This window comes from Arachis hypogaea, chromosome 18, assembly GCF_003086295.3.
Source record: "Arachis hypogaea cultivar Tifrunner chromosome 18, arahy.Tifrunner.gnm2.J5K5, whole genome shotgun sequence".
NCBI classification, from domain to species: Eukaryota; Viridiplantae; Streptophyta; class Magnoliopsida; order Fabales; family Fabaceae; genus Arachis; species Arachis hypogaea.
Window position 1 is genome coordinate 20,461,730 of NC_092053.1, and position 10,568 is coordinate 20,472,297.

Sequence of the window (10,568 nt, forward strand, 5' to 3'; positions counted from 1 at the left end):
TAACTCGTTCAGATATGGCAGCGGTTAACCCTCTCTTCATTGTCCCTCACCCTAAACACTGACGATTAACCCTCTCTTCAGCACTCCAAAGAACATCGAAGAACCCTAGCACTCCGCGAAGAACCACAGCGCTCCGCGAAGAACATCGCCGACGCTCGCAATGCCTCCGTCGATGCTCCCTCTGCCGCCGCTCCCTTCCGTCGCCGCAAACCCATAACCCCTTTCTATTTTTCGCTGCGCTATCGAGCCAGCAGGTAGCAGCGTCTTCATCCCCTGCGCCATCGCGTCGAGCCTCTTCGCCCTCCATCGTCGAGCCCCGTCCAGCCGTTGTCGTCCAGCGCCTCTCTCTTTTTGGCAGCCACCGCGTCTTCCTCCACCCCTCCCTCTACTCTACCACTCTCTGTCTGCATCATCAAGAATGGAGCATCTGACTCAGGTTGGTTCTTGATTTTTTTGTCTGATTTTTCACTGCTTCTATTTGTTTTTCTATTCTGTTATTGAGTTAATTCTGGTCTGTTCCTAAGTATTTCAGTTCTTGATTTTTGTTATGATTTTTAATTTGTTCTTGATTCTTGGTTGGCATATTTTCTACAGTTCTCTAGTATTCTCTTGGTTGAACTTCTTGGTTTTGATTTGAATGTTTGGTTCTTATTTCTTGAAGTGGGAACTTGAAGTACTATTTTATAAATTAAGAGAGTAATTCCAGTGTAAACCGGATTCAGGCTGTTTCGTGAAATTTCAACCTACTTTTTGAGCACTGAAACTTTAACTTTGGTTTTGGGTTGGCAGCTTGTTATGTTGTCCAAAGAACTAGGCTTGTGGCAATTTAGCTCTCAAGTCTGTCTTTGTCTTTTGGTTATTAGTTCATAAAGATTTTTAATGTCCCTTTTCCAGTGTTTTCTTCTTTACTTTCTTCCAATTTTGCTATTGCTTAAGGAAATTGGATTTTGGTCAAATGTCCACTTTTATCTATATGTAGTAGTGTACACTGTTTGTTGTTCATGGTTACCTTTGTTAATTTTTTTTTAGCTGATTTGTTTTTTTTTTTTTTTTGGGGCCAGCTTTACGAGTATCAATATAATATGGGGCTTCTCTTGATTGAGAAAAAAGAGTGGAGCTCTAAGTATAATGAGCTGAATCAAGATTTGGCAGAAGTGAAGGATGCTCTTGAAAGAGAAAAATCTGCTCATTTAATTACCATCTTTGAGGCAGAGAAGCGGGAAGAGCATCTGAGGAAGGCCTTGGGTGTTGAGAAAGAATGTGTGCTTGATGTAAGATTTTTTTTATTATTATATAAATACTTGTATTAGTGTTAATTCTTCTTTTTCAAAATAAAGAAAAGCACGATTCTTATATTAAAGCTTATTTGTGGAAACCATGATTATTCTTTTCTTATTTTAATAATTAACAATTAACAATTACTGCTTGCTAATATGTAAACATTTTTGCATAAACAGCTAGAGAAGGTTGTGCGAGAAATGCGCTCAGAGCATGCAAATATTAAATTTTCTGCAGAGTCAAAGTTGGCGGAAGCAAATGCATTGGATGCTAGCATTAAAGAGAAATCTTTAGAAGTGGAAGCCAAGTTGCGTCTGCTGATGCCAAACTTGCAGAAATAAGCAGAAAGAGTTCAGAGATTGACAGAAAATCACACGATCTTGAGTCTCAAGAAGCTTTACTTCGAAGGGATCGCTTATCTCTGATTGCAGAGTACTCCTGATAACTCTAAACTATTTGTTCTTAAAAGGTTTTACTGTTTTCTTATTGTAATATGTAGCTGTACTTCTTGTTTATAATGCATTATGATATGATTTGCAACAGTCAAGAAGCACATGAGAGTACTTTATCAAAGCAGAGAGAGGACTTGCGAGAATGGGAAAAGAAATTGCAGGAGGGGGAAGAGAAGCTAGCCAAAGGTCAATAGATTTAAAAATATGTCATCCTCCTTTGGTATTTCAGTTCTCTAGCCGTAATTCCCCATTGTGCTCAATAGATTTAAATGTGAGTGTCATCCTCCTTTGGATTTCTCGTTTTCCTATACATTGGTAGGTAGCATCTTGTATCCATGAAATTGTTGAATGCTTTACACATATATCAAGCAAAATAGTTACATGTAATGTCTCAATTCAGAGCATGTAATTGGGTTAACCTTACTGAGTGTCATTTTCCATCTGTAGCAAAGATCAGAACAAAGCTGAACCAAGTTGCAGTTAAATTTCTTTGTTTTGCTTACAAAAAGGAGAAATGTATGGTTTGGTTTGTGATTTTAAGTATAAAGCCAGGCCTTATAAATGCAGCAATTAAGCAGATTCAGTTTTAGTTTATTTAACCAAATATTTGGTGATACTAAATTCAGTTTCTTTATTTATTTTGACTTGCAGTATTAACTATTTAAGCTTTTTTCTCTTTTTTGTCTTTAATTAAGAACTTGTCGAGTTTATTTAATTCTAGTTTTGATTATAATTTGCGTGACGAGGGAGATAGACAAAGGTGAGTTCAGTTGTAGACTTGTACGTTTTACCCTATGAAAAGTACTGAAAAGACGAAACGAGAGAATTAACGAGTGTACTATAGCTTTACAACGATGAAGGATGGATATGTATATGAATGGATCCTTTCAAGTTTCAATAATTAAGATAGAAGGGAAAATTGAAATGTTTGTAGGTATGGGAATGTGTTCAAGACGAGCATATTGGGAAGCAGTGTGATAGTGTCGACGGAGGTGGAGGTGAACAAGGTGGTTCTGATGAACCAAGGGAACATGTTCATCCCTGCTGAAACCTAAGAAGCTGGGTTTAGGTATATACCTGATACTTTTGCTAAATGATTTTGATTGTATTGGCCTTTGATACAATTCATGTACAGGAACTGCTTATATTCATGGCAAGAAGCATGCATCTGGAAATTTTGTTGTCATCATGGATGCTGATCTGTCTCACCATGTAAGTTTTGCTGTTAACATGTAAATGACAGATTGTAGTTATTATTTGTGATTAAATTTGGAACAAATAATGAAAAATAAGAGAAGAATTAGATGAACTTCATTTTTAGTTTAGAGAATTATTAGTAGCAGAATCGTGTTAACCTCTTCTTATTTATTTTTTTTCTTTGTCTGATCTGTTTAGTTCTTCTGCAGCCAAAATATTTGCCAAAATTCATTAGGTAAGGGAAACTTTCAAGAAAAGGTACAGTTACAAAAAAAAGATATCATATTAAAGAGGTACAATTACATAAGCTATTACATTTACATTTGAGAGGTACATTTGTTGTTTTCACTGCCAAATTTTCTTCCTTTTTCATTTTCTCTTCAACATGGATTTATCAAACCAAAACCAACCTTGTCCCAACTGAACCTTTAATCACTTATATCCAAAACCTTGTGCTGAGGAATCAGAATCAGAATCACCCCCTTCCGAGACACCCCAGACCATGGACCCTAGAGGGTACCTCCTTTTCTTCTCTCTTTCTTGGGCTTAATTTTTTTTCTTATGTTTAATTAAATAGTTAATTTCATTCCTATTTGTTTTGCCCTTATTTTTTATTCTGGTATTTCATGTGGGGGTAATGCCGTAGAATGATCATAATTCATTGAAGTTTGAGTCTTTGTTGTTTCTGCAATTTCTTTATTTTCATGATGGTAATGTAACCTTGCCTATATTTGTATTATTGTGGTTTCTTGTTTTTCGTACAGGTATCAATTAGAAGTATTTGAAGTTGCAAAGAAGAGGAATACAATAGCAGTATTAGATACAGGTGCTGGTAAGACCTTAATAGCTGTGTTGCTTATGAAGAACATTGGTCAAGCTATCAGGTCTAGTATGTGCTTTTTTTTTAGGCAATTAGTGCACTATTGGTGCTAGTTCCAACTGTAGTTGTGCCTTTTATTTGGTCACCTTGTGAAATTTTCCTTAACCTACAAAATTAGATAGGTCTTGGTCTTCAGTAGCTATCCATGAGATTTAGAACGATGTCGAACACATAAACAACTCATAAAAGAAAATTTTCTAATAGCATTGAATTGTCTGGACCTTGGAATTCTTCTCAGGATTAGCTCTATTATTTTTTATTGATCTTACTCTTTTTTTTGTGAGTTATATTATTTGCTTACCACTAGGCATAAACATTGCCGGTAGTTCAATACAGCAAAGTAAAGCATTTAATGATTAGTTAAAACTATGGTGCTACAAAATTTCACATTTAATCTACATATGAAACTTCTCTCATGATGGCAACTTGAGGTTCATGTTAGGTTCTGCAATCATTGTCTCGTTTGTCATTAATTTGTGAGTTATCAATATATCTAGATGCGGTTCATGATTTCTTGTATAGTAAAAAAAACTTGATTAGAGTTTTGAATAGAGTAGTAACTCTTAAATAACAAGAGAATAATGTAATTTTACATTGCAGGTGAGTTTGAATGGTTTTGGAGCTGTGGTTTCATCAGTTCCCAGTTCATTAGCTTTCTTCGGAAGCAGCTTGAAGGTTATATCAAGAATCCCTAGCAACAGCAAGGTTTCCTCCGGAAGCTTCAAGATTATGGCGATCGATGAGGACAAGCAAACAGATAAAGATAGATGGAAAGGGTTGGCCTATGATATCTCAGATGACCAGCAAGACATCACAAGAGGGAAGGGTATTTTGTAGTTTTTAATGTGTATTTTGTAGTTTTTAAAGGAAGTAGATAATGTAATAGTTGTTGGAATTGTAATGCATGTGTTACAAATTCATGGGTAGTTGTTATCACTTTGATTTTTTGTTAGAGCTTGTCATGTGATCAATCACTATATTTGGTGTACAAGTTTATCAAGGTTTTATATTGTTAATAGTAATTAAAATTGTTATGAAAGTTTTATATTATCTATGAATTTTATTAGGTTTTATTAGGAAGATTTAAAAAAACTTGAACTTGAACAAACTTATAGCCACGTTTTAAAAGTGTAGCTATTCCGTACAACCACCACTTTTCGCCACGCTTTAAAGCGTAGCCATATCTATAGCTATTGACACGCTTTAAAAGCGTAGCCATATCTGTAGCTATTAGCACGCTTTAAAAGCATAGCCATATCTCGTGATTTTGCTACACTTTAAAAACATAGCCGTATCTCTAGCTATTGGCACCCTTTAAAAGCGTAGCCATATCTAGCTACTGGCATGCTTTAAAAGCGTACCCATATCCTCTCGCATACGGCCACGCTTAAAAGCGCGGCAATAGATAAAAGCGTGGTGACAAAAAAAGCGTTGCCATAGGTCACCAAAAGCGCGCCGATAGAGCAACCGGCATGCTAGTAGTTGTGACCCTTTCAAAAGCGTGCCGGTTTCTTAAAAAGCGTGGCAAAAAATTATCGCTACGCTTTTTCCCACTTTTCGTCACGCTTTAAAAGCGTAGCTAAATCCTGGTTTTCTTGTAGTACATAATGCTACTACTTTTTATCACATTTCTATAAAACATACTTTTAGAACTAAAAACTCAAATACAAAATAACTTACTTATAAGTTACTTTTAATATAATCATTTATTATTTAAGCTATTTTTTAAAAGTAGATTAATTAAGTTACTTACCCAAATTAAATCTAAGAGATAGAAAAAGTCAAAAAAGTAAAGAACACTAAGCAAGACTATCCTCCTATAACAAACTAACACAATTTACAACTGCCACATAACTCAAGTTACAGCATCTTGCTCTTTCTTGATTTCATTTTCCTTAACGAATACTGCTAGGCATAATTACAATTTGATTATATTAATTTGGAAAATATATTAATAAAAAATGCTACCATAATAATAAAGTGGTGATATATTTATAAATTAGATATTTTATTGGACCATACTTTTTAGTAATTTTAGTCATTATTTGGTAATAAGTACAAATATTAATTATTTTTAATAAATAAATTTTATTAATTTATGTGTACAAATTTTGAAAAATGTAAAGAAAAAATTTAGGGAGCCAGTACTTTTATTAAAATTTGGCCAGCACTTAACCAGTAAAAGAAAAGTGAGTAATTTCACACCATTAGATGTAATCTCACACCATTAAAAATACTAATAATGGCTATAAATCACAAAACCTACTAGCTTCCTATCACTACTCAAATGTAAATGCAAATTTTATCGACTCATTATGTATGCAAATTCTGATAAATATAGGTATAAATGATATGTTTTTTTGTAGAAAAAGTATGAAGAGCCAATAATTAGTGTACAATGTGTACAATGAGAGTATTTTTGAAATTAACATTAAATGATAATTAAATTAATAATTAATTACAGAATTATTTCCAATTTTAAATACAAAACAAATAAGGATTCTAAATACAAAGCAAATAAGGATTCTAAACAGTCACGAACACCTCTAACCGGTCTCCCTCTCTCTCTCTCTCCCCCTCTCCATCCTCTTTCATCTGCCACGCCGCCACAGACACCAGCCACCGTAGCCCTCAACATCCACCGCCACGGCGCCGCGTGACCTGAAGCCTTCATCAGCGTCGATCAGAATTGTAGTGCCTAACCTCCTTTGCGCGCGTCTTCCCTCCGCTGGCAGCAGCTGCTTCGGTCGGCCCCGGTCCTACACCGCTTACTCATTGTGCGTGCTCGTCTTTCGGCGTGGACCTGTTTCTGCGCCAATAACCTGCACGATGGTTGTTGATGAAGGTGGGGTGGTCGTCGGTTGAAAAAGAAGAGGGTATTGGAGTAAAATATTTTGGTAAATTAGAATTATTTTGGATGGTTATTTTTTAAAATAATTAATTAGATTTTTTAAACATTTGAAATTTAAAATTAGAAAATTTAAAATTTAAAATTTGAAATTTGAAATTTGATGTAAAATAACTGAATGAGAGTTTTTGAATTTAGAATAATCTGTAGAGGAGTTTTTATTATTTATCCCTATTGAATTAAATAACTAACCCATTGTACACATTATTAAAATTTTTCATTGTCTTTCTAATAAAATTTTTTTTGTATGCAAACACCTGTAAATATGGGTGTAAATTATTATTGATCAAATACTAATCTAAAATAATAATATTTATTCGTCAGGTTATAAATAGTTTAAATATAGTGTCAATCAAACCAAAATTAATTAATTTTAACTTAGTTAATATGGCTAAAACTAAAATAACGGTGTTGCCGTACGTGTTGGTGTATACTATTATTAGTTTTAATAATGTTTAATTGCACAAGGTACTATTTTTTATTACAACTATAATATTTGAAGATGGATTCTTTGAAAATTGATCTAGAATTCCACATAGAAGAATTATGAAAACCATAGAACGGTATTTGTAAGCAGTTGTACTATCCTTATTATCCAAAAAAAAAAAGTAAAAAACAAAAAAACAAAAGAAGATAGTTGTGCATGTAAATGATTGTTGGCCACGGATTCTTTGCTAACATTTGTGATAAAAGTACGGATGGTGGTGTATTATATATGGACCACACGTGTTGTGGTGAGTTAAAGATTTAAGGCTGCAGAAGTCAGGAAGTTTAAAAGATGGTCCCTGAATTGTTGTGTGACGAAAAGGGTTATTTAATTTGTTTTTTCGGATTCTCTTTTTTGGGATATAAAAAAACATTATTGGGTCCCTGTTAAATTTAAATCTTCATGAAATTTCAATTAATAGTATGTATCCCGCAGACTTTCTTCAACAAAGTGCTGGATGGAACCATTATTATTGAAGGTGAATGCACGCGATAATAACGGACACTAAAGGTTGTTTGTGATCTAAATCATTTTGATATCTAGGTTTTTTTAGGTTTATCACAAATGTGTTTTAGTTGACATGTTTTACTGGCAAAATTCTGACCCTGTGTTTTTTGGCCATTCAAATTTTTATTAAAAAATCTAATTACCGCCACGAAGAATAATAATAATAATAATAATAATAATAATAATAATAATAATAATAATAATAATGAATTAGAAGAAGATTTTTTTGTGTAAGTGTATCAAGTAGAGCACTTTATAATCAGAATTAGGAAAAAAAAAGTTAGTAAAAAAGTCAAAAATTCATTTATTCATTACAAAAAAAGCAGCAAATAGTGACGGTTTCCAAAAATCGATACTAGATGGAAAATGACGACGGTTGTTGCGGCGATTAGGAAAGGCTTCCAACAGTGTGTTATTTTGTGGCGGTTACAACAAAATCGCCACAAAATGTCAATTTTGCGGCAATTGCGGCGATGGTCAATACAAACTACTTTGTTAGCAGCGGTTTTCTTTCGACTGCCGCAATATATTTTTAACTCAAATTTTTTTATGTTTAAACATTACCATGTAAAATCTACTTAAGTTTCAACTTTTTTTTAAAAAAAAATATGTTTTAAACACTGTACTTAATGCGTTACATACATCTTCGAATTTGTATTGCGTAAAAAAACAATTAATGAATTAAAAATATATATTTTGATTAATAATGTGCATAAATACTTTGTCAGAAAACTACAGCCTTTACGTGATAAAGAATCTGATAAGTCATCTCCAAACCATGGTTTTTTGTTCAGATTGAAGCCCCTTTTATAGCATGTACATCATCTTGTCTTTATTGAGTGTATAAAGTTTCATTATCTTCTTTCGAAATTTTATTGAGCTCAAACTACTTGGAGATGTCAATTCTACCGGAGGAGATATAATCTAAATTGTCTTTTGAATCAGTCTTTGTCCCATCTAGAGTGTCGTTAACTATTTCGCCTGAATATTCAGCTGACACTGAAAATATCAACATAATTACAACAATTTAAGTCTACTTAGAAGAACAAAAGGCGCGTTAACATGGTAAAAAAAACTTTAAACTAAACCAAAAAAATAACAATTACCATCTCCTTTGTCGGTAGTTTGGGCAGATTTCTTGAAAAGAAGCTTTGTAACGTACAATTCTATATACTTTATTTTCTCTTTCGAAGCAATATCCAACTCAACAACATGCGTATTTCTAAAGCGCGTCTACATCATAAAAAAAATTGTATAGTTCATGGTCTTTTTTGTAAAGCATAATATTTCTCTATGATGCACTTTCTATGTTAGATATTTATTTTTAACCTTAAATTCAGCAAGTATGTTTTCAGAGGTCTTACCAGCTACACATGTCACAAAAATATACCTAAATTTCTCCTCGTATATTGATCCTCATTCATGAAGTTCCTACAAATTTGAATGTTAATGTAACAACTATTATTACAACGAATTTGTTACCATATATCAACTTAAAATATATATTATTCAAATATAGTTTAACACAAATTTTTAAGGGTATGTCTAATAAACAAACCTGCATAGTAATTTTGTTCGCTGTTTTCAAATATTGGTTAGATCAAGATCATCCTGATATTGCCTCCAACCAACAACTAACATTCACCTTACGGAACCATATGTCTCTAGCAATTGTAATTGCATGTTCCAATGAAGAGAATGGAGAGGTCATAGCCATTTCATTAGCAAATGTTGTGCTTACACAGCATGATAAAAAGTCTTCCGTTTTCATTTGTCCCGTTACACTACCATTTTATGTTGACTATATTGATTAGTCGTAACAATATTGAAATTGATAATGATTTACTCGATATCATGATTATTTTCATTGGAAATTAAGAACAACAACAATATTGACGACATTAATACTTAACTGTAAACTAACTTTCGCTAGCAACAAACGTTGAAAGAAACAGAAAACTGCTTTTATTCATGAAAACCAACAATTCAGTAAAGACTTAATCGAAATACGAAAATATAGATAGTAATGTAACCAGCAAATTACATACATCATTAACACTATTGAACTTATTACTCACACACAGATCCTCTATAAATGAAGTTCACATTTTCCATATTTTTATTATGCCACATCATCAAAATTCTCAGAAACATCGTCTATTGGGTCTTCTATATCATCATTCCTTGTTAACCGTAAATCACCAATGTAACCTATCGTTAACATGTTCAACCCTGGCAGTGGAGAAAAAGTAGTTTTAACTACTTCATTCTCTCCTCCCATGTCATACAAGTCTCATGGTTTTACATGAACCATTACACTCCATTCTTTATCTACTTCATCATGCACAAAGTATATGAGATGAGCTTCTGATACCAATATATACAGTTCATCATCTTCTCGATCACTAGTGTGTATCGAATGAGTAAAATTAACGCTGGTAAGGCCCAAATGGTCTTGTTTGATGCCTCTGCAGGTAGTTGTATCTGCCCAAATACATTTAAACAAAACCACTGTGAAATGGCAGCTGTAATTTAATTCAATTATGTCTACAATTTTTTCATAATATAGAACACTACCAATAACCACTCTATTGTCACGTATGCTTGCATAACTTCTTGTATTAGATGAGACATAAACTCTACTATTTTGGGTTTTCAGCTCGTCTTCCTTTGTGATGGTTTTAAACTTGTACCCATTAACGTTGTATGCCCCAAAACGTCTTGCCTGAAGTATGAAGCTGCATTCTAGCTTACTTGTACCCATTGACGTTGTACGCCCCAAAACATCTTTCGAATGAAGCGTACTCTCCATTAGAACCTGACACCATATAACATCCATTATTTATATAAAAATTGGAT

At 33.4% G+C, this 10,568-nt stretch overlaps 1 long non-coding RNA gene across 1 annotated transcript; it reads left to right on the forward strand.

Moving 5' to 3' along the window:
- The first annotated feature begins 894 nt into the window (after positions 1-894).
- Positions 895-1,911, forward strand: LOC112772094 (uncharacterized). The gene is made up of 3 exons (XR_011876397.1): positions 895-1,271; positions 1,458-1,710; positions 1,822-1,911. It is a non-coding gene; the product is annotated as an uncharacterized lncRNA (long non-coding RNA).
- The last annotated feature ends 8,657 nt before the right edge of the window (positions 1,912-10,568 follow it).